Consider the following 20,154-nt stretch of genomic DNA (forward strand, 5'->3'; position numbering starts at 1 on the left):
TTTGCTGAAGTTGCTTATCAGTTTAAGATGATTTGGGGCTGAGACGATGGTGTCTTCTAGATTTACAATCATGTCATCTGTAAATAGAGACAGCTTGACTTCCTCCTTTCCTAATTGAATACACTTTATTTCTTTTTCTTGCCTCATTGCTCTGGCTAGAACTTCCAATACTATATTGAATAGGAGTGGTGAGAGAGGGAATCCTTGTCTAGTGCCTGATTTCAAAGGGAATTCTTCCAGCTTTTGCCTGTTCAGTATGATATTGGCTGTAGATTTGTCATATATAGCTTTTATCATTTTAGGATACATTCCATCGATACCTAGTTTTTAGCATGAAGGCCTGTTGAATTTTGTTGAAGGCCTTCTCTGCATCTGTTGAGATAATCATGTGATTTTTGTCTTTGGTTCCATTTATGTGATGGATTACATTTATGGATTTGCATATGTTGAACCAGCCATGCATCCCCAGGATGAAGCCTACTCGATCATGGTGGATAAGCTTCTTGATGTGCTGTTACAATCTGTTTGTCAGTATTTTATTGAAGATTTTTGCATCAATGTTCATCATGGATATTGGCTTGAAGTTTTCTTTTTTAGCTGAGTCTCTGCCTGGTTTTGGTATCAGGATGATGTTGGTGTCATAAAATGAGTTAGGGAGGATTCCCTCCTTTTGTATTGTTTGATACAGTTTCAGAAGGAATGGAACCAACTCCTCTTTGTATGTCTGGTAGAATTCGGCTGTGAACCTGTCTGGACCTGGACATTTTTTTTGGTTGGTAAGCTATTGATTGCTGCGTCTACTTCAGCCCTTGTTATTGGTCTATTCAGGGTTTCAACTTCCTCCTGGTTCACTTCTTTGCTTCAAAGAATTCCTGAAACAGAGATTATCCAATTTCTTTAAAGAACATACTGGGTCTAACAAATCTTGTTTCTTGGGATATTTATTCTCCCTTTGGTTTTCTGAAATTCATTTAAAAATATGAATTGGCACATGGTTGGGCTTGTTTAGCAAAGTTTGAAATTTTTTGAGACATATAATTGTGAATTTTTTAAAAAAAAATGTGATCTGCTTGAAATGTACTTAAATAAACATGATATGTATTGCACTGTGAAATGCTGACAAAGAGCATAGCTAAAATCTCACTCTGTTTTCCTCAAATAATTCTTTGTTCTATGTATGATCATAGGTAATATTTTGTTTTTTAGAAATAATCACTGAAAAATTTGAGGTGATATTCCTAACCAAATTCTCTTCAAAAGACCACCTTAAGTAACCCTAATAAACCCCGTTTTTCTCCTTCCTCTCCACATAAAGTATTTAATTATGTGGAGTGTTTAATTATGTGGTATAAAAGCTGGAGACATTTTTTTCCTAGTTGTGACTCATAGTTTTTGCCATAAAGCATAGTATAAAAATGTAATTTGAAAAATTGCCCTAGTATATGTCCAGAAATGCCATAAGGTTTTTTTCTCAGAAAACCATTTAACTTGGGCATGGGATAGGAGTGGCTACCTATAAAATTATAGGTATGACAATGAGTTCCACAGCTTTTTGCTTTAAAACTACAATGTGAAGGAATAGACTTTTATCTCAACAAAGACACAAAGCTGGGGTTGTTTTATATAGTAAAGAAAAGAATTATAGGACAGTTCTGGAATTTTTAGAATGCATGTCTGTGGACCTTTAATGTATGTTTCAGATTTCTTTATGTTTAATCATGAAGCAGTACAGAATTTAAGAGCTTGGGTTTAGGGTCAAATATATAGGCTCAAATGATGCTTCTATCAATTATTACTTTTCTAAACCTGGGCAATTTGATAGATTTCTTTGAACCTTAGTTCTCTCACCAGTCAAGTAGGGATAAAAAATTGTTAAAGAATAATTAGTATAAAATGTAAAATCATGATTCTCATACAAATATAAAATGAATAGATGTCAAAAATTTTACTTAACCCATTAATGAGTGGGGAAAGCAGCCATTATAACTGGCAAAAAAAGGAAAAAGAGAGAGAGAGAATTCATAATTATATACCATTACAAATGCTGAAGGGAATTTGCTCATACACACAAAACTAGTCAATGGGCATTGCAACCAGACAAAATGTATTTACATTTTTATTAACAGGAATTATTTGTATTGCATCAGTTTTCTACAACTCTCAGGGTTGTGAAATAATTCAGATAATCAAAGACACAGATAGCCCAGACCACATGCTAGACAGGCTGTGCTAGAATTCTGCAGTTCTCTACTTATGGTATCCTCATTTCAAGAGAGAATGGATGTAATCAACAATGTGAAGGCAATTTTATACAACCATCAAGTACCTGAGCATAAACCAAATGTCTTTCTATTTGCAAGAGATTGGTTCTTGAGAGTGAAAGATCATCCTGAGTCTTCAACACTTCCTTTAAGTATCAAGAAAGAATCTTTATCTCAAACTAGAAAGTACAGCACACTGGACATGGTACAGTCTTTTCCTTCCTTCCAAGTTTGATGGGGAGGCTGAAGAAAAAGAGGAGGGAAACTCAGATTGTGAATGAGTGTGTTCCTGGGTGCCTTCCTCTGAGTTTTTACCTTAGCAAGAGCAAGGGAAGCCCCACGATGGAGTTCCAGATCAGGATTTCAAGAGCAGAAGAGACTTGAGACTGCTCCTCACCTGGAATTCTGGGAGGAGATAGTATCACAGCATTTCCTATTCCTCTATGTGGTGCTTGTAATAAAGAAAACGTGAGTCTGGGCATGGTGGCTGAAGCCTGTAATCCCAACACTTTTGGAGGCCAAGACTGGTGGATCACTTGAGGTCAGGAGTTTGAAACCAGCCTGGTCAACATGGTGAAACCCCACCTCTACTAAAAATACAAAAAAAAAGAAAAATTACCCAGGCGTTGTGGTGTGTACCTGTAATCCCAGCTACACTGGAGACTAAGGCAGAAGAATCCCTTAATTCCAGGAAGCAGAGGTTGTGGTGAGCTGAGATCATGCTACTGTACTCCAACCTGGGCAACAGAGACTCTGTCTCAAAAAAAAAAAGGAAAAGAAAACATGGTGGCAGGGCATAGGACATGAGAAAGCTCAGTAGAATAGTATCTATCTCCTTGACCTAGAGCTGGCCTGGAGGAGATCCCATGTGTGTGTTCCCATGCATGCAGTGTTTGTGTGCAGTGCGTGGGTGAAAAGAGCAGAGTGCTGGGTGCTCAACCTGCAGACCTCAACTGCAAGTGCTGCTAGCACTGCTAAGCGCAGGAGAGGCCAGGACAGCAGCTACAGACCCTGCAGGACAGAGGCCAGCACCATAGACCATGAGGGATGAGACATCTTGACAGAGACCAGAGAGGAACAAGGGCAGCACCTACCCATCTTCCCCTCACTGGATGACTTCCTGAAGTTGGTGAGGGACAAATCTTTGAGAAAGGAGAAAGCTCAGTGTCAAGTTTGACCTTTCCATTGATTAAGTCTGAACTCAGAATTGATTATTTACCTTAAAGCATCTATACTCCAAACTCCCGTGACTGAATTGCCATGAATAGGACAGGGTCAATTATTTTTACTATAGCTTAGTGCATTTTACAGGATGGTGACACATGTGAAAAGATTCAGTGCTGATGTCTTACAAAAATATTCTAGAATAAACCCATCCTCTACAATACCCTTATTAGCATTTGCAAGCACCTCTACTGAAAGCACTATCACCTTCTTTTATACATTATAATTAGTTATTTATACAAGTATTTCTCCCTTACTAGATTCAGATGAGGCTCATGGGGGCAAGGTCGATGTTTTCTGCATTTTTTTATAGTACCTACTCTTATACATAGTAGATGCTCAATAAGTACTTATTGGAGTAGTTTTTCTTTCTATATTAATATTATAGTATTTCTTTTTTAGGATAAATATATTCCTCCCCGTAACAATTTCAGAGTTAAAAGGGTATTATTGATCTTTAATTTTGTTTCTATTATGTGCTATCTGATGGCAAAATCATGAAAGTGTGTGTATGTATACATAGGCACCAACATACATGGTGACGATATAGCATGCCTTGGTAGTTTCTATATGGACCAGTGTGCCTTCACCGTACATGCCATGGTCTTGTATAGTGACAGGGTATTTGGGCATTAGGGACCTATTTGTGAGGCCTCTATGCTTTCCTGAAGTACATGTGTGCCTGGCCCTCTTTTTCATGCAGCTGACCATGTTGAAGTTGCTGTCAGCCATTATATACTAAATTTCCATGGAGCTGTCAAAGTGTTTTTTTTAATCATGCATGGCCAGGTCATTTTTTCCCTGACATGTTAAAATTAACTGGGAACCCATCATTGCATAAAGTCGCTGAATTGTTCTTTTAATAGATACTGCCTTTTATTTAATAGTCTTGTTTTTAACCTGCCTGAAAGACGTAGCGTCTGGCACAGAGAGGTGCAAGCTGCATGAATGCAGGACTTCACAACGCACAAATGTCAGCATTGCAGTGTGGTTGCTTGGCCCATGGTATCCTCTAATCTAAAGGACAATGCACTGGCCAAACCCATCAAGGAGACTGAGGCGTGCTGAGGGTGGCACCCTGATGTTGCTGTGAGCTTGCAGAGAATGACCAGTACCACCCCACTCTCCTCTGATGCCTTCCCATTCTTGGTGACTTTTGCCTCACTACTGACTCTGCATGCTGATTCAGCACCCCTTGCTCTGTTTGCTGACACTGGCCATTTCTCTTTTAGCCTGTTTTCCATGATACTTGACTGCATCCTGATAAGCAGTATCCCACTCCATACACCCTTTTTTCCTGCTTGCTGAAGGTAGTTTCATGCTGCAGAGGTGAGTACCATTCTGGCTTTCCTTTAACTCTGACTGGATACTGAGTTATCTAAAAATGATCACTGTGTTGTCTTAGCTTGCTGGTTACTTGCTTAAAAACAAAAGCCAAGAGAAGATTTCATGAACCACTGTGTCACTTCTGCCCACAAATCAATTCTAATGGCACCTTTAAGCATTCATTTGAGAATGTGCATATGTGCCTTACCAAATAGCCTGAGATGTGCCAAGTCCTAGTGTCCTGTTCTCAACACCTGCTAATGGAGTTTTTACTCTGCATGGCTAAATTATGAAGTTCTATGACTACTGAAAAATGTGGAGCCTTTGTAATCCAAAATATGAGGTCTTCATAAAATCTTTCAGCCTGTTAAACAACAACTACTTGGGTTTGAAATACACAATAGAAATAATGTTTCGACAGCATTCGAAAGCTACTTAGTAAAAGTTAGGACCGTATTACACAACTTTGCACAATATACTCTTATTTCAGTTTTATTGCAAAAAGTGACTACCATACCCGGGGAGGCCAGTGCTCCCCTTGGCTCACAGAAATAAGTCCAGGCCAGCTGTGAGGAGAAAATTCATTGCTTACAACTGGAAAGATACAGATGGTTTATATCATACCTATAAATCTAAATTATTAAAGTTAAAATGTTTAAAATGGCACATGGACTTTATAAAGACTCTATGCCATAGATGGATTTCAAATTGTTTAGCAACACAATCGTAATGGCTTATGTCATTTTCTTTAAAAAATATTTCTTTTGAAATTAAATTACTATTTGATGCTGCCCAAAGTTGATTTGTGGGTCTCGTCTGAGAAAAATCTGCTTTTATTTTTGAGTGATAGCAACATGAAAGAAACATATTTTTACCTCTTTTTGCCTTGTCTTTTTCTTCCCCTTTCAAATTACTGAACTACATCTAAACCTTAGAACCTCAGACTGTCCTTGTAGTTAGGACTCAATTGGAAAAGCAACTTGGAAAAAGTTATTCAAAATTTAATGAAATGGCTTGAAAATGCCAGACTACTTACATGAAATAGAAAAGAGTATCAGCTAAAACAATAAAGACATTGGCTCAAAATCAGAAATTTGCCAACAGTTACTCCCGAGATATAAACACAAAGACAATCCATTTAGATAAGTGGTTATTTGGAGTTAAAAAAAATTAAACAGAACAGTTGACTGAAATGATTGTTGAACAAATAGTTTTCAAGATCTATTTGGCTTTGTGTCTGATAGGTCAGGGACCTTGTGTAGAAAAAATATATAGGACAATCAATAACTTACCTATGTAATGCATGTTATACTGAATTCCAGTTCTTCAGTTTGAGGAGTTCTTCAGTTATAGACTCAATAGAGGTTCTAGCTAAGAAAATCCAGCAAAATGTGCCATGCAATTCCATTGTTGCCAGTTATTTACTTTTGTATAATATATTCCTATTTTGTCAAATTCATACAAAATACACTTTCAAATAAATAATAATAATTCTGTCTAAGAAATTGTTATACCTGTTTTTTTGTTTGTTTTCACCATTATTTATAATCCTTTATATAACAGAGTAGTCTTTCTTTCCTGTTCAGGATCATTCAAAATCTTGTGATCAGAGTTGTAGACTTGAACTCTCTTTCAAAACATCACGTTTTATTTTAAATGTAAATGATTGGGCTGAATATGGACCATCTCCAGGATATAAGCTGGGAGTTGTTTGAATTTGGCTTTGTTTGTACATATCTATGATATAAGATTATTTTCTTCTTTCTCTTAAAATGGAGTTACAGTGAGCTAGCAATTATATGAGCCTACTAAAAAATGCTTTAGTCTAATATTACTAGCATATCTATGTTGTACATCAATTTTGTAGGTAGCACAATCCGTTTTATCAATATTTTATTTAGCTTAACAAATCATGTTTAACTTATTGAAGCTGGCTATTAAATCTTCACGCGGAAAGTACGCAAAATCCAGGAAATATCTAAATTAGAATTCTGTTGCCAAGGTTTGTCCAACTATAGTAGGCACAAAGAAGATGTTTGCATTACAAATCATCTTTTGATTTATTTGTTATTGCTTAAAATATTGATTTCACAGAGTTTAGGGCAAAATGGGTAGCATGATAATTTTGTGGAATCTTCTGATTAGAGATAAAACTGTGATTCCATTTGCAAAACTACAAATTGGGACAGAAGACAACCAGCCTATCCAATGAGCAGAGAATGCTGGACCTAAGGTTAAATTTTTTATGTTCCTTTTCTCCTTTTAATGTGACTCATTGTATAAACATTAGTTGAAAGCCTGTTGAATTCCAGACAAAGTGTTGGGTGCTAAGAATACGAGGTTAAATAAGACATCATCTCTGTTTTCAGAATTCCTTGTGGTGTTTTAGGGAGAAGGGGTAATAGATAAATAAATGCAGGTAAAATGGGTAAATCACTCATTGACATGTGAGCCATATGACAACTCAGGAGTTAGGGACCTGGTGGGCATAGACAAAAATATCTACTCGGCCTGAGAATCTAAGTTCAGAACACTTCCCTAACGGCAAATCTTATGTTCACTTAGTCATTCCTCATTCTCACTCCTTTAGCCCCAGGCAAGCACTAGTCTACTTTCTGTATTTGTAGATTTTCTTTTTCTGAGCATTTTTAATAGATATATAAGGTGTGGTCTTTTGCGACTGGCTTCTTTGACTGAGCATGATGTTCTTGAGGTTCTTCCCTGTTGTAGCATGTGTCACTACTTCATTTCTTTTTATTGTGGAATAGTGTTCTATTGCAAGGATTTACCACATACTGTTACATCAGTTGATAGACATTTGGGTTGTTTCTATTGTTTGGGTATTATAAAGAATGCTACTACAAACATTCATGTATATGTCTTTATGTGGAGATATGTTTTGACTGTTCCTGGATAAATGCACAGAAGTAGAATTGATGGGTCATATAATCAGTCTATGTTTAACTTTTTCAGAAAAACTCTTTCCCAAAGTAGCTCTGCAATTTTATATTCCCACCAGCAACATATAAAGGTTCTAATTTTTCTACATCTTTGTCAATACTTGTCATTCTGCCTGTTAGCCATCCTGATGGGTATGAAGTAGTATCTCATCATAGTTTTGATTTGCATTTCCCTAATAACTAATGATGTTTTCCATGTTGCTACATGTTTATTGGACATTTGTTATTTTTTTGGAGACACCTCTATTAATATCTTTTGCCCATTTTTAATTGGATTTGTTGTCTTTATTAATGAGTTACAAGAGTATATTAGTCCATTCTCATGGTGCTAATAAAAACACACGAGACTGGGTAATTTATAAAGTAAAGAGATTTATTGACTGACAGTTCAGCATGGCTGGGATGCCTCAGGAAACTTATAATCATGGCACAAGGGGTAGAAAACACATTATTCTTCACATAGCAGCAGGAAGAAGAATGGGAGCCAAGCAAATGGGGAAGCCCCTTATAAAACCAACAGATCTTGTGAGAACTGACTATTATGAGAATAGCATGGGGGGCGCTGCCTCTATGACCCAATTGCCTCCCACTGGGTTCCTCCCACCACACATGGGGATTATGGGTACTAAAATTCAAGATGAGATTTGGGTGGGGACACAGCCAAACCGTATCAAAGAGTTCTTTCTATATTCTGGATACAAGTCACTTACTGCATATATAACTGACCAATATTTTCTCCATGTCATTCAGATTATAATCTACAGAGAACAGGCTGAATTCCTAGATAGATACAAGAATGTTTGTGTTATTCTTGACTCACAACTAGTTCAGTGTTCAAGTCAGTGAACTATGCAATTCACAAATGTTAAGCAGATATATTTCAACATGTAAATGAAATTCCTTAAGCAAAGAACTTCTGTAATACCAAAATTCTGAGCTCTGATAGAACTCTGCAAAAACTAAATTGGCTTCCAAAGGAGACTGTAAAGTAGCAATCTGTAGAATACCTCTGGGTATCACATATTTCCACTCTTCATTTTTTAAATCAACTTGGGAAAAAATTGTGATGTTTATAGTTGCAGTGAAAAAAAAAAGGATTGTATTGGCAAGATTTTTAATTCTTTTAGTTCATATTCTGGCAAAAATCTTTTAAGTTTACCTTCTAAAGTGGCTTTTTTTTTCCTCAGTGCAATAATTTGTTTGTTTTTGTTTCTGTTGGCATCTTAAGGATTGGATTTTTAAGGTGCTTAACATAAAATAAACTCAGAGTGATAAGTTTGGAGCCCAGCACAATTTTAAAACCACAGTGAACCATGGAGAGCTTTGAAATTCACGAATCCAGCTAAAGCTTAGGATGAAACAAGAAATGTTTCAGAAATGACTCCATGGTTGAAAGGTTGTGTCTGTATGTATTGGTTCGCCTTCTTTTGCTATGTGATGGAAAATGCCAAAATCAACAAAATGAGATCATGTGAACAAATGTACACCTCCTGAAATTCAAGAGCTTCATCTAGCCTCTAAGTCTACTTCTTGGTTATTGTTCCTGTTGCTTACTTTCTTCCATTCTCTATGAGAATACATTTTTCCTAAAATGTAAATACCAAACTCAACCTTTTCTCAGATTTGACAGCTGAGTTGATGGTGTGGAAGGAGATTCTGCCAGCAATATCTATGTAATGGAGTTGTTTTCTGTGTTTTCTCTTGATTTGTATTGATCTTGAGCTGAATTATTTGTTCAGCGTTTGTTTAAGATAATATTTCTGCAGATCTTAGCAGGTTTGCATTAAAAAAAATAATGTATCTAGACATTTTCCCAAGTCTAACAGTTCATAAATTATAGCTAGCATTTTTAACATTAATATGTGGTGAGAATAAGTCTGTGTTGATTTAGTCATGATTAAAGTTACTATCTTTTATTTTTAACATTGTTGAAAAGCAATTCCCTTTATTTGCTGTCATTGCAGCTTATTTCATATGCAGGAAATTTTAAAGCAAGACATGCATTTTCCATTCTGGCCACTTGAGGGAATCAAACTTGAGAAATGGCAGACAATTTAGGTCTTTATTTCAAAAGATAGGAGAATAAGTATTTATTTGTTTCCAAGTGTTTCTCATGTCACCTAGACATCAAGAAGATCACAGAGCCCAAATTCTGAGATAAATTACTCTTTATATACTTTGTATCCAGGTGGAAAAGAGGAAATGCTGATGAATGGGAGTCCTGGGAGGTACTAAGTGAGGTCCCTGCATACAATTTATGATCACCACTCTTGGACTTCAGAATGATTAATACCATCAATTCTCACTGGAATAAGAGCTGTTTTAGCCCAGGAGAGGACTGTATATTACTGTTTATAGAAGCAGATAACATCAAAGTAACTCACGGCTTGTGTTAAGCAAATACAAAATTCTGGGTCAGCGCAAATTAATCCTAAAGGAGTAACAGAACGCTCTTAATGACTGTGAGATCTATACATTATCACTTTTCATTCAAGTAGTGGAAAATGGTAAAACTATTAATGAGATTTGCAAATGACCTTCTTTACTGCATTGTACTAACAGCTGCATAATAGCATATTGTCCAATTAAGAGTCTTATTATCTATATATCTGTAGTTTGTTAATGAAGTGTAGAAGTCTACACAATTTTAAAATTACAGTTGGGAACATCTGAACCATTTTAATATTACATTTCACAACAAAAATGCAGCAAATCACATTATACTTTATATTTTCTTACACTTTAAGTGGCTGTGTGAATGGATAAATTAAAGATTTTTCTCCTATCTACATTATACAAAACAGATGTTATTTCAAGGGCATGTCATCAAGAGATTTTTTTTCCCCAAATGTTTCTCAATGAATAATTATGTATTTTTTTAGGAAGATGGGAAATTTGTAAACAATAAAAATATGTAGAGACACTAATTTAAACATGTACACATTTAAAAAAGCATCTTTGGGACTTTTTAGTACAATTCAAAGATGCTGTGGGTAATCAAAGTAAGTTTCTCAGCAAACTTTTTTATATTTCTCTTTCATAAGTTGATTTTTGCTTTAACACATCTTTACCCCAAATTTTTATTTTCTTGTCCCATTTAGATTTTCAGGTATCCACCTCATTAATTATTTCTAAATAAATTACATAATGCCAACCATTTTGAGATAAGAATAGCAGTGAATTTAAGTGGATTAAAATCAGCATTACATTCTCTACCTGACATAAAGTATGTACAAAGAAAAGGAAAGCAATCATTTCTTTCCCTGCAATTTCAAGTCTTTTCTCACTTTTTAAAAGGTAGAAATCTAACTGACATGAGTTTTACATCATTTTTCTTCTTTTACAGATGTTGCTGAAAGTTCAAATAGACTATTGGAAGTCTAAATAACTCTAATTATTTAATCTAATCTCTAATAGATTAAGTTGATCTTCTTTGAAAATGCTCATAGAAAAAATAAATTAGTCAATAAAATTACTGTTGAGTAAAAATTTATTATTTAAATGTTAAAAGATTATTTCACTCAAATCAGTGCTTTGCACTCAGATTCCTAAGATTAGTAATTGACCATAGGTTCTATTATGATTTAGGGCAAAAAGATTATTTTACTCTAAATAACCCTAAAAGAAATTATATGACATTGGCAAAAGCTTCATATGACATTTTTATTATTCAATTTTTACTGATTTGTGTGTTTGTTTCCTACAAGTCATATGAAATTAGGACTTGCTTTGTTCTGTCCAGTCATGAAGCAGTCAAGACTTAACCACCCCTGGATCTGAGCATCCAAACAGTAGTCTAGTTGTTAAACCATCAACTGCTCACACTTAGAATGGCTACATACCATTACAGAATCATGAATACATGATATTTCTGATGTTACTCTCTCGGAAACTTAAGTCACAATGTTAAAGGTTTTATTACATTAAATTGTTTTACCTCTTTTCTCTTGCAGGCTACTTTTATAGTGTTGCAATCTGTTAAACCAAGTAGACCCTAAAGCTGCCTCCTTACATATTTTACATTTGGTCTAGAAGTATCTCAGTACATAGTGAACTGTAACCTAACTGGAGACGTTAACAGAATGTCACCTACTCTTGTGCTCATCACCGAATTTTGGCCAATCAAAGGGGGTCATCGGTTCAAACTGTGTTCAAATAAGGCAAACGCAGAGCTATAACCTATCCCACTGCTTCCATAGCTTACTTCCGTTTTCTTAACATGGCTTCCCTTTTTTTGTTCATAAGTCTTCTTTCACCACGTGGCTGTGCTGGAGTCTCTCCGAGCCTACTCTGGCTCTGGAGGCTACCTGATTCACAAGTCATTCTTTGCTCAATTAAACTCTGCTAAATTTAATTTGTGTAAGGTTTTCCTTTTAACAGATCAAAATCCTTACAGATGCTGCTGATAACTGGCAGACAACTAATCAACCTAGACAACCAATCAAATCTCACCAGTAACCTTTTGACAGTGTTATTGTTCCTTTAATATGCTCTTTATGTACCATTTTATATTTGTCAAAGCTATTCCACTTTTGTAGGAGGTGCAGAATTCTCAAAATGACATGAGCCAATCAGGGAAGATAAAACTCCATTTAATGGATGAGAAACCTGAGTCCCAGAGGTCCAAAGTGAAACCTAAATCAGAGTCCAAGATCAAACAGCAAGTCAGCGTGCCTCAGGAACTGCATGCAGGGATTAGGACACCTAGTCCAGGATTCTTTTTATATGCCAATTGCAGTTTTAATAAAGCTCTTTTCAAAAGCCCTATTTGGGTAACAGGTTGTGTAAACATATCTGTAACCATCATTCATATTAGGCAAGTAACTCAACCATTGGGATTCTGATCTGGCTGTGATCATTGTTGATAGAAACCCATGATGAAAACACTGACACAGAATTAGTAATCCAACTTTAATTAGTGTAGTAAACTTAAACAATGGCTTTTTTTGGTTTGTTTTGTTTTACTGTTACTTAATGTACAAGGAAGAAGAAAGGAATTCATGTGTTTATCTACTGAAAAATGAGGATTTATAATCCTTGTATTTATATGCACATTTATCTTCTGTATAAATTTCTAAACCAATGTTTAAATAAGAGCACTATACCTTTCCATTGTGATAATGATAAATAATTATCTCAACTTTTCTCAAGAGCTTCTTCCATTTCTCCCCCACACATTTAATGAATAGCTTATATTTTCCTATCATTTATAATGGGTAGTAAAAATATTTCTCCTTGAATGAAAATCGTGTAAGATATCATTATGCTGTTTATTAAAATAGAGTTTATTGCACTCTTGCTTAGGATTTGCAAGTATCACTTTTTGGGGGTTCAGACCATTCATTTTAATATGTACTAGCCACTAGGGTTACCCTAACAGTTGAGAGTTTATAGTGACTGTAAATCTATTAAACCACAATTTGCACATAATAAAATGAAACAGCAAGTAGTTAAATGAAAGGCTCAATTCTGAGCTGCCGAACATTTTCCAGGAAAAGTCGTTGAAACTGCTTCTGCTACTGCTGCCTGCCTTTGAGAAATTCAATCACGCTGATTGAGGAAACCTGGAGAGAGTTGGCTGTTCCTTCCTCCAGTTCATAATTGCCCTGTAGACTATTTAATCATCTGTAGATGAAACAAAGCTGGTGCTGTAGAGGGCCGGAAGCAATGGCATGTGCTTATCAATTGCTTCCTACCCACCCTGCAGATCCAGCACCCATCTTTGAGCCGTCCTGCCGTCAGGCGGGGAAGCTGCAGGCAGACTGGATCTTCCGGTTGTCAGTACTGTGGCCTTCCTGAATGCCTTTATTTTATTACAGTAAAGCACACACCAGCCAACTTTTTAAGGGCTAAGTTCAGGGCAGAGAATGAAGTCTTTCTACTTGCTGGAGAATGCAGATGGGCCTAAGTAATACCAGCATGACAAAAACATGCTGGGTACAAATTTGACAAGGAGAAATTAAAGAAATCTTGGCATTGACTAAGCAAACAGAATGACTGTCTTCCTCTGAATGACTGTCTGCAAACACATTTAATAAAACCATGAGTATATGTATTCTACAAATATTATCTGTATTGTAAACAAGCAGGTGTTTAAGTGAGCACATTTTTGCACATTGCCATTTTTGCTAGCAGTGGGTTTCACTGTTCCATGTTGGTGGGTGACCCTGGCCTAATACACAAAAGGGCTGGTCAGAAACCACATGCCCAGTTTTATTAAGTAAGAAAGAGAAGACGGGCTGGCAAGTGGAGACACTGAGAACCAGAAAACCTGATACATCATCCTAATTGACTTGGACTATTAGCCTCTTACAGAGCCATGAAATGTACTTCCTCCTGAATATGGACGATCTTCCCAACAGCTTAAGCCCCACAGGTAACTCTGTGAGGTTGTCATAAACCTTGATACATGATTTTAAGAATGAATTTGGGTGAATATTTACAAAGGGATTCTCTAAAGAATAAATAGTTCTATTGTTGGAGCTGTCCACTTGATTATTAGAAAACAATCTTCTGTGTTTTACTTTTTAAAGCTTTTCTTGTCAGTGGGAACTTTTAAAGGAATTTTACTTCTAAAAAACACTCACTCCTGGCTAATGTGTGCCAATTAAGCTCTATTCATTGAATCAACAGTTTTCTGTTACCTGTTCCTTCAGGTAGAACAGAGCCTGATAGCCCTGCCCTTTCCCAGGCTTCTGTGCAGGGACCTTTGCTGCCTGCAAACAGTAGGGACACCTGTTTTCTAAGCAGAGAAGGCCACCATCTGAAATCTTAGAAATGGGGCTGCTATTAAAAAAGGGGTGCTTGATAAGGTAGCCACTGTGATAGGCAGCGGAAATTTGATAATGAAAGGAGATGCCTAATAGATTAATCTGGCATGATTTGCCAAAACACAGGGTTTTCTGGAAGATTATCCATACTCGCAATAGGAAGCTCTTTGTTTTGTGAAAGTCCCCACTTATCATTGTGTTCTTTATCTCAATAAGAAACATAATGGTTTACTTGTTTACATGCATGGTAGATATATTCAGAGCCGAGCTGTGGGGCTGTGAATTCCCTTTCATTTGAAATGTTTCCAGCATGCAGGTTATTAGCTAAGAGGGAACAAGCAGTTGGACACATATAAAATTTAAATCTGCCTTGCTTAGATTGGCAGAAACGACTGTTATTTCATCCACTGGGAAAAGGTTTTATTTCCTGCTCAAATACTTTCAGAGGAAAATCGCAAGCTCATTTGTAGCCATCATATATGCATGTGTATATATATTTAGGGCTAAGTGATATGTCCATAGAAATGGACATTTTTTCATTTCTGGAACAAAACAACTGGTTATTTTCCACTGATTTTAATTATTTCATTAGCTTGTCATGCTCCTTCGATTTTGTTCAACTTACCATAAATTGTGACTTATGCCTTTACATTATTTACATTGACCATGTGGCTCAGATCTAGCCTTTGATGCATCTTGAACAGTACCGCTTTGATTTCTAGACCTGGTTTTTAAATATCTGACACATCCGGCAGGGCAGGACTATGAGAGCACAGTCCATCTACTCTGAAAATAAACAAAAAAATATCCCCGTGGTTGAACAAAACTTGATTAAAGCGCTCCCTACTCTTTTTTTTTTTTTAAAGTAATACTCTCTGTGAACAGAACTCCTTTTTCTTCTTATACAAAATAGTGCTTACCAGAGGAAATAAATATCTCTGTACAATGTAGTTACAGATACAGAATTATCTATGCTATGTTTCTAATGTCTCCTTACTGGATTTCAAATGATTAGGTCTCTGGCCTTTTCTAAGAATAATTCATACTTATTGACTGTTTATAACGTGCCAAGCATGGTATAGGAAACTTTGTATGCCTTGTTTTCATGTAATCTTTATAACAACCCTAACACCCTCACAACAATTACCCTCCCTGTTGCAGGTGGGAAAAATGAACATGAGAAGGTTTGGAAATTGCCTTTGGTAATTGTCACACATATTACAGTGACAAAATTAGGACTCATATCTAGGAGCCTAGTGTCCAGTGTGTGTGCTCCTTGAAATTCCATTTCATTGCTTCTTAGGTGGCCTAGATTTTCCTTGGTAGTCACTACTTGAAGAAACTGAGAGTGAGCTAGAGATGGTTATTTTTGTGGAAGTAGGTAAGGAAGGAATGATTCCCAACAGGAAAGTCTGGGAGGCGTACAGAATGTACAATACCCTGCTCTTCTGTCCTGCTGTTTCTGCTGCTGTTGGAGATGTTAGACCAGTGCCTGACTGTGAGTATCACTGTGTCATATGTGCAAACAGGAGAGACAGGAAGATGCGGAAAATTATAAAGGGAAAATAGGGGTGGAAATCTGATAAACCCATCAAAAGAGAATGGATCTCAAAAGAATTGTCTGTCTAGACCAGCTGACGGCTGCAAACAAGTTACTGGTTTATGCAGCCGAAAGTGGATCCAAGTGTTGGGGAAAATTACCACCAGGTAACATATGGCACCATATGAAAAATGGCAGTGAGCTTTCTTCAAACAGACTTTAGAAGTTGAAAGCACTGGAAATCTATTCTTTACATTTATAGTTTTTGTTTCATATTTTACAGTTGGTTGAAGGACATATGGCTTTTCTGACTTGCTGTTCCAGTTTTCTAGTTCATCTGAATTGTGGCTATTCTTGGTCAAAAATTACTTTTTTACTGGAGTATAAATTCATATCACATAATTTAAAGTTTTAGTCAAGTGGCCTAACAAGCATGTGATTTCAAGTTGTTAATATGCATGTTTTCTAAGATGCTTTCTGGATAATTTTCTTCAGGGTAGTCTCACTATGTATTCTCATCTATTCAGCATTTGCTTTCATTATATGTAAAGTCCCAATCCAAGTTATTTTGATCAGTCTAAGAAGAGTAACTGTCAGTCGTTCCTGGTATCTCATCTACTGCAGCACATATTTTCACTCAGTTTATTTATTTAAGGAATATGCCCCCTCCCAGTACGTTTCTTAACACAAACGTATGGCTGCGTGACCAGACCTAAAAACCATGGTATTTCCTTTTCATAGATGTTAAAACACCATGAATAAGCAGGATTTCTCACCATCAAGCACCTTCATGGTTAATTAAATCTCTGCACAGAGACACATAGAAGACCCTGTGTCTCTGTGGTATAGCAATGGAGTCCCAGGGATAAACACAGGAAAAAAAAAATTGCTTGTTGAGCTTGGAATGTTTTCACTAGAAGCTGACTACTTCAAATAACTTATTTATTTTTTACTACAATTACTCACTTTGACTAGAATTATGTTAAGGAGTAGAAATGGTCATTTTCCCTCCAAAATATTTTAACAATGAGGAGTCCTATGTGAAAAAAATAATAATATAAAGAGTCACATTAAATTCCTGCTGCACATTTATTGAAAGCTTTGAATCATATTGAAATATACATTTTTTCTACTCTATTTTTGTGTTAAGCACAGCTACATGTGATAGCCTTGAAGGTTCAGATAATTCTGCCTACTGCAGTGGCTTACAAAGAATAAAGTTTTTTTTTCTTTTTTTTGCATGAATACATTTTTTCCCTCAGTATTAAGATACTTTCAGTTCTCTGACACAAAGATTAGAAGCTGATCCTACCACATACATTTTCTACAGCTTCCCTGGGAAAATGTATAACTACATATTAAATGTATTTCAAATCCATCCCCTTGCGTATATCTCCTCCATTCTCAATGCTTGTCCAGTTCACCATCAGTTTTCACCAGAGCCACAGAAGCCTCCTACCACAGAAGTCTGCCACATCAGTCCTTCAATCTATTTTCCACCTTGCAACCAGAGGAAGTATTCTAAAAGTGAAAATCTGACTGCCTCACTTGATTGAAAACCCTTGAAAGCTTCCCATTGCTCTCAGGATCAAACCAAACACCTGAAACATGGTAGAACCCCAGGCTCTTCTCCAGCTACCTTTCTGCCCTTCCCTGAATTCCAGGGCTGCTAGCCTTCTTTAAGCACCTTGGGCTTACCATGTTATGTTCTGCTGTACAGAATTTGCAAGTGTTGTTCTATCACCCTGGAGTGGTCTTCCTTCTTCTTTTAACCTTCTTTGGGGAAGATTCCCTTCACCTCCCCAACTCAGTCAAATCCTGTTATGATTTCTCATAACTCTGGCAATCTCTCTTCTATAGTACCGATTAGTATAAGCTTTATTTTAATTTATTTAATATGTGCCTCTCTTCTCTACTGGAAGTAATTTCCAGGAGACTATAATAGGGACATGTCAGTTTCTGCTCCCTGCTGTGTTCACATAGCAGGCACTCGATAAATATTTGGTGAATAAATTAATTAATTGATAAAATGGAATGTTAGATTTTTCTAATATATTTAAGTTATAAGTGTACTAAACCTAAGATGATGACTCTTTTCAGTACCAAGAAGGACAGAGCAGGTCACATCTCATAAGTAGTGGCATAGTCAACAGATGGTGAAGCAAAATAGAGTAGATATATTCCTCTTGCATGCCAGCCTGGAGCTTAGGATCTCTATCAATAATACTGGGTCAGTAGATTTCTCAGCCTTTCTCAGGGTTGCATCTCATTGCTCACAACCCATAGACCCCCAGAGGTATATACACTTTCCAGATATGTGAACACTGGAATTGTGTTTACAGGTGGGTGAACATAGAAAATTCTTATGAAATCAAGCTCTCCTATCTTTTGTTAATTCAACACATAGGTCTTGTGCACCTGTATGTCTTCAGATGAAATTGGTGTGGCATCACTAAGAATCCTATCATCTGGGATGATGAGACCTAGATGCCACCAGGGGACATGAGGTTTTTCACACTATCCTGCCAAGAGACATGATAAAGCAAAGACCAATCAAAAAGTCTTCTTCTTAGCCATTCCACCAGATGAGTTGGTGTGTAACATCTGGCCTAGCTCGTGATTTTTAGCAAAGGTATGATGTCCCTGGCCTTGTGCTTGCTGGTCATGTGAATTACCTAAAGGAATAAGGTCACAGTTCCTACCTCCAAGGTTCATCCTATTGACTGAGGAAACTCAGGGCACAGAGTGATGAAAGATGTTTATTCTACCAAGGGCTGGGGAACCTAAGGGATCCTTCACAGAGAAAATTATACCTGAGCCAAACCTTGAAGGAAAAGTAGGGCTAAAGACAAGAATGAAGAACACCTCAGGCAGGGGAAAGAACTTCATCCAGAGCAGAAAGGTGTGAGACTGCAAGGCAAATCTAGAGAACGTCTCCCCGTACATTCCTTTATTTTTCTGTTGATACAAACATGGCTTGTATAAATGACACCAAACATAGCCACCAATGATTCTTCAGTATTATATCATCCAGCCACTGGGAAGGGTTCTCTCTGTGTCTCTGACTTTGTCATATTTAATCAGTCAGCCCAGTGAACAGACTTGGATCTAGTGTCTCTTCTCTGATCAACCAACTATAGATAGTGAGTGGGTTCCCTCAATGGGCCGCTGCCTACTATCACTGACCAGTCTTACGGGGTTATACAAGGCCATGGCAAATGCTGCAGTAACCATGTCAACTGAGGGGAAGAGCTTCCTGGGAAAACTGGGAAGAGTTCTCAAAGGAAGGACTCTTTATTTAAAACTTGTGTTTTGAAGTCTAAGTGATTAGTATTAGGTCCTGCTGTATTTGTATTGTTTCCTCAAGGTTACCTTAGTTCAGCCTATTAGTAGCTTGCATAGAGAATAATGATCCTAAGATGCATAGTGAAAGTAAACTGAAGGCAAAAAAAGGGCTTCCTTGAGCACACAGAAGAACCTTGTTACATAAAGCTTGCAGATATAATTGATAGAACCCAGCCCAGGAGTTGAAAGGTCCAGGTATCAGAGCCTCACAGCCTTTTTGGACAGCTTCATTGTTTGTAGACCTTTAGCTGGGCCTGGAGCTGGGTGACCTGTTGACGCCAGAATCTGTCTCCCAGGCTCCCAAAGGACTTGCTGGATTTCTGGATGCAGTACAAGTTCCCAGTATGTTGGTGCAGTTGAGAAACTTTTCCAGGATTTTTTCTTTTGTTTTTGTTTTTGTTTTGTTTTTTGTAAACCCAATTACACAATGGCTGGGCTAGAGTGCTGGGGGAGAGAGAGGCAGAAGGAAGCTGCTGGTCCACAGAACTTTCTTGTTTTCCATGGAAAATAACAAATCCTGGTAAACCCACAAGCTGATTCACATCTTCTTGACCTAAGATAAACAGAGGAAAGATTTTTATTTTGATCAGTTCTGAGCTGTGATCCTGAAAACCCATCAGTAACTTGAAGAAAGAAAGAAAACAAAAATCTGGTTATTCCACCCGTTCTTACTGCATGCACATCGGTCAAGAGGAATGGTTAGAAAACTGGTAAACAACGAACGCAAC

The sequence above is a fragment of the Cebus imitator genome, unplaced genomic scaffold, assembly GCF_001604975.1.
Source record: "Cebus imitator isolate Cc_AM_T3 unplaced genomic scaffold, Cebus_imitator-1.0 Scaffold9, whole genome shotgun sequence".
NCBI classification, from domain to species: domain Eukaryota; kingdom Metazoa; phylum Chordata; class Mammalia; order Primates; family Cebidae; genus Cebus; species Cebus imitator.